The sequence below is a fragment of the Schistocerca americana genome, chromosome 8 (genome assembly GCF_021461395.2).
Source record: "Schistocerca americana isolate TAMUIC-IGC-003095 chromosome 8, iqSchAmer2.1, whole genome shotgun sequence".
NCBI classification, from domain to species: Eukaryota; Metazoa; Arthropoda; class Insecta; order Orthoptera; family Acrididae; genus Schistocerca; species Schistocerca americana.
Window position 1 is genome coordinate 113,004,081 of NC_060126.1, and position 6,000 is coordinate 113,010,080.

Consider the following 6,000-nt stretch of genomic DNA (forward strand, 5'->3'; position numbering starts at 1 on the left):
CCATCTGGAGCTGTTTGGCAGCCTGGTGCAAGTCTTTCTATTTGATGGCCCTTTGGTGAATTTTGTGTCGAAGATGAGATGAAACTATAGAGGCAACAAAAACACAGTCCCGAACAAAGAAAATTTACATGCATGGGAATTGAAAGGTTCACTGTATATCATTGTAACTGATTGGGGCAGTATCAAGTATCGTGCACTTCTTATCTGAGAGAGCAGGCTAAAAGTGTCCATGGCAAGTTGTGTCAAATGTTTCCACTGCTACCTTTATGAATTCATTCTCTTGAGAAATACTATCCTGGAGTATCATATCAGGATGTTTCCTGGTGGATGTGCACACCAATTAACAATGGACATTTGCTGCATTTGTTTTCTTTCCTTGCTTTCTCTCTGTGCCAAATTCTATTTTGCACAATTTTGCAAACTAATCGGCTGCTAAATTGAAGGAAAACAGTCAACACCCTCTCCTAGAGATAAAAGCATTATATCCTCTTTTGTTTATAGCTTGTGAAACACATCTCCTACCCAGTTAAACTTAAGTTTAACATGGAATACAAATCTGTAGTGTAAAGTAGCTTTGTTTCTTGCATATATAAAGCATTGAGGACAAAAAAAGTGGTGATGGAGCTGGGCTCAGGCCATGAAACTGCCCATAAGTCTATCATTTGTAACAGTTACTTAAAAAGTACATATAATTATTCCATTTATGTAGAGACCTGGAGGTAACAAAAAGTTTTGGATAGGTTTCATAATGGTAAGACAGATTTTGTCCCAGATTTTAATCTCCCAAACATTTCCAGGAACAGATATGGAATCTGGCCATAATTCATTGGTTGTGAACAGGAGAAATTGCAGAAAGGTGGGAAATTAAGGAGACTGGGCCTGGATAAATTGAAAGAACCAGTGGTGGCTGAGAGTTTCATAGAGAGCATTAGGCAATGGTTGACAGAAATGGGGAAGAAAGATGATAGAAGTCGAACAGGTAACTTTCAGGCTTGAAATAGTGAAGGCAGCGGAGTAGAAAAAGGACAATCCCTTGTGAAAATCCTTGGATAACATACAAGATTTTGAAGTTAATTGCCAAAAGAACAAAATTTAAAAATGCAGAAAATGAAGAGGGCAAACGGGAGTACAGGCATCTAAAAATGAGATGGCAGAACGTGCAAAATGCCTAAATGCGTATTATTACAGGAGAAACGCAGAGCAGTGGAATTTTGCAGGTCTATTAGAAAGATGCCACCTATAGAAAAATCAAAGAGACCTTTGGAGAAAATAGAAGCAGTTGTATGAATTTAGAATTCAGGTGACGAGGCAGTACCAAGCAAAGAATGGAAATCTGGAAGGAGTGTGTGGAAGAGCTATACAAGAGAAATGAACTCAAAGACAATATTATAAAAATGGAAGAGGAAGTAAATGTAGATGATATAGGAGATGATACTGCGAAAAGAATCTGACAGAAAACTGAAGGACTAAACAAGAGCCTTGGGAGAGAGAGCCAGCCATGAAGAAAAATATAATATACCTGATTCAAAGAGGATGTGAATGTTACTGAACTATCAGTTTAGTAAGTTGTTGTTGCAAATACTGACAGGAGTTATTTACAGAAGAATAGAAGAACTTCATAGCTAACACATGGTTCAAGAATCATAAAAGAAGATTGTATACATGGAAGAAGCCTGGAGATACTGACAGGTTTCAGATAGATTATATAATGATAAGACAGAGATTTAGGAACCAGGTTTTAAATTGTAAGACATTTCCAGGCGGCAGATGTGGACTCTGAGCACAATCTATTGGTTATGAACTGTAGATTAAAACTGAAGAAACTGCAAAAAGGTGGGAATTTAAGGAGATGGGACCTGGATAAACTGACTAAACCAGAGGTTGTACAGAGTTTCAGGGAGAGCATAAGGGAACAATTGACAGGAATGGGGGAAGAAATACAGTTGAAGAAGAATGGGTAGCTCTGAGGGATGAAGTGGTGAAGGCAGCAGAGGATCAAGTAGGAAAAAATATGAGGACTAGTAGAAATCCTTGGGTAACAGAAGAAATATTGAATTTAATTGATGAAAGGAGAAAATATAAAAATGCAGTAAATGAAGCAGGCAAAAAGGAATACAAACGTCTCAAAAATGAGATCGACAGGAAGTGCAAAATGGCTAAGCAGGGATGGCTAGAGGACAAATGTAATGATGTAGAGGCTTACCTCACTAGGTGTAAGATAGATACTGCCTACAGGAAAATTAAAGAGACCTTTGGAGAAAAGAGAACCACTTGTATGAATATCAAGAGCTCGGATGGAAATCCAGTTGTAAGCAAAGAAGGGAAAGAAGAAAGGTGGAAGGAGTATATAAAGGGTCTATACAAGAGCGATGTACTTGAGGACAATATTATGGAAATGGAAGATGAATATAATAATTCCAACCCCAAAGAAAGCAGGTGTTGACAGATGTGAAAATTACCGAACTATCAGTTTAATAAGTCATGGCTGCAAAATACTAACATGAATTCTTTACAGATGAATGGAAAAACTAGTAGAAGCCGGCCTCGGGGAAGATCATTTTGGATTCCGTAGAAATATCGGAACACGTGAGGCAATACTGACCCTACGAATTATCTTAGAAGCTAGATTAAGGGAAGGCAAACCTACGTTCCTAGCATTTGTAGACTTAGAGAAAGCGTTTGACAATTTTGACTGGAATACTCTCTTTCAAATTCTGAAGGTGGCAGGGGTAAAATACAGGGAGCGAAAAGCTATTTACAATTTGTACAGAAACCAGATGGCAGTTATAAGAGTCGAGGGACATGAAAGGGAAGCAGTGGTTGGGAAGGGAGTGAGACAGGGTTGTAGCCTCTTCCCGATGTTATTCAATCTGTATATTGAGCAAGCAGTGAAGGAAACAAAAGAAAAATTTGGAGTAGGTATTAAAATCCATGGAGAAGAAATGAAAATGTTGAGGTTCGCCGATGACATTGTAATTCTGTCAGAGACAGCAAAGGACTTGGAAGAGCAGTTGAACGGAATGGATAGTGTCTTGAAAGGAGGATATAAGATGAACATCAACAAAAGCAAAACAAGGATAATGGAATGTAGTCGAATTAAATCGGGTGATACTGAGGGAATTAGATTAGGAAATGAGAGACTTAAAGTAGTAAAGGAGTTTTGCTATTTGGGAAGTAAAGTAACTGATGTTGGTCGAAGTAGAGAGGATATAAAATGTAGACTGGCAATGGCAAGGAAAGCATTTCTGAAGAAGAGAAATTTGTTAACATCGAGTATAGGTTTAAGTGTCAGGAAGTCGTTTCTGAAAGTATTTGTATGGAGTGTAGACATGTATGGAAGTGAAACATGGACGATAAATAGTTTGGACAAGAAGAGAATAGAAGCTTTCGAAATTTGGTGCTACAGAAGAATGCTGAAGATTACATGGGTAGATCACATAACTAATGAGGAAGCATTGAATAGGATTGGGGAGAAGAGAAGTTTGTGGCACAACTTGACTAGAAGAAGGGACCAATTGGTAGGACATGTTCTGAGGCATCAAGGGATCACCAGCTTAGTACTGGAAGGCAGCGTGGAGGGTAAAAATCGTAGAGGGAGACCAAGAGATGAATACACTAAGCAGATTCAGAAGGATGTAGGCTGCAGTAGGTACTGGGAGATGAAGAAGCTTGCACAGGATAGAGTAGCATGGAGAGCTGCATCAAACCAGTCTCAGGACTGAAGACCACAACAGAAGAACTTGTAGAGACTGGCAGAAAGAAGCATGTTGTATTATGTCTTTGTCGGCTGGACATATTGCTGTATGGTGTAACATAATGCAGCATTCCCACAGTTGAGTGTGTGATTGGAGCATGCCTCCTGTGAAACACACCCAGCCAGAGGGAATAAAATACTCCTAGCACAGCTGACAAAACCTTTCACCTTGTTGCATTTGGCCAGCACAGTCCCCTGACCAGTGTTTCGTTGAATCAGTAGCTAGATCATGCTGGCCCCCACTGAGCTGCATAGTCTACTAGTTGGAGCCATCAGTGTGAAGCCAACAGAATCACGTTATGGTTCAGGCTTCGTACATGATCTGCCAGGATGAGGCTGTTCAGCAGTCATCATCGTCTGACATACCAGCCTGTCTTCAAGGGTCTTGGGTTCGGGCTGGTGTGCTTGTACACATTCTGCCAACATTGTGGAACTGCCGGTGGAGTACAACAGCTGTCTGGCCTTGCGCTGGCTGAGCTGACGGGGTACCTGGTCAGTCAGGATGTTGACATCTTAGACACTATTGTGCTGCCTGAGCATTTCGCACTGAGTATGTCACACATTGCCTGAAGACACAGGCAGCTACCATTGTATTCCTGTATGGACTTACCTGTCAATAAATAGAGTACCAAGTTCATTTACACCTAATTCAACACCTGCCACAGTACAGGAGAACCCATCCTGTACCCAGCACTGAAATCTGAAGCGACTGTGGTGCAACAGACTGAACGCTTATTATAATTTCTAACAACAAAAGAGTATTATGAGATTTTGAAACAATAGCTTCTGTATTAATCGTTCCAGCTACCACTTCCATTGCTTCCAAGTATAATCAGTTTTGTCCAGGATTACAAATCTATCAGTACCGTATTTTACTATAACGTCTTAGAACATATTTAATCAGTAATTCACTTGCAAAGTGCAAGATTTTCCTGTTCAAGATGTAAGACTGTTGTGTTCCAGAAATAAATAAATAAACAAATAAAAATGCAGCCTGATGGACAAACTGGATAGCAAATTTAATTGACTTTCACATACTATTGGTAGCTAAACTGTGTCTCTGGGGATTATATCATTTGAAACAAACAATTAACTATGTTTACTCTCACTTTATTTATATCAAGATGCATTTGAAGGTCAGTCACTTGAGCACGCCCATGAAAGGCAAAGATTCTAGTTTCAGATTCCAATCTGGCACACAGTTTTAACATGACAAAGATTCAAAAGGTGTAAGGCTCAGAATAAAATGGAAGCCGAAAGGCGGTTAATATTATAATCAGTGATTTTGATAATATTATTGACATGTGAAGAGGAGAAACTATCGACCAAATGCGAATGCTCTGGTGCATCGCTGCATTTGTGAACCTGAACTCTTTTGTAAGTATGTGTGTCGTGAGCATGGGTTGTGAGCCATTGCAGTGCTTCTTATTTTCCAACTTAACTCATCTAGGTTCGACATTCAACTTTGCAGATATCCATGTGGAGGGGGTCACCAGGTAACCATGCTGTGGTGGCCCCCTGGCTGTGGAGGGAACATCCCATTGATGCCTGAGCTGTTACCTCCTTGTATCTTCTGAGGAATAGGTGCTGTCTGCTTAGAGACTCTGGGTAATGGCTATCAAGCTAGGTGGCCATTGTTATGGCTGGGTGATATCCATGGGGGGAACCAACATTTGGAGTAGACAGCATCATGGCAGATACCTCACGCAGTGAAAAGATCAAAGTTATCTTCCAGCAGCTGTGAGGCTCTGACAGTCTCTTCAGATAGACCTGAATGGTACAGTGCAGATTATTACAACCTTAACAGCTTTTTTCTTTGGCTGTACCATAGGAGGAAAGCAAAATCAAGCAAACTGCAGAAACTTATTGCCCTTGATTCCTGGTTTGCACCTCTACTGATGGAGGGTCATTTTTATCTACTAACTTGAAGGTCGTTATCAATAAAACAAAAATGTGTTTGGAGTAATCTCTTCCCTTGGTAAATTATGAAGTGGTTCCATCTTAATTAAAACAGCAAATAATACCCAATCCTGAGGGTTATTGATGTACCTGTTACAATGAAACCAAAAGGAGCACAGGACTTAGTACAGGGATTTATATTTCATTGGAATTTACGTATAAACCTGGAACAGCAAGGTGTCCACTTCATATGCTTTATACATCAGTGCCTCTTCCCCAGACAATAAGGCTGATTCCACAGCAATCATCATTACTTCTGAGGGGGTTCATTTCATAAGAAAGTCAAC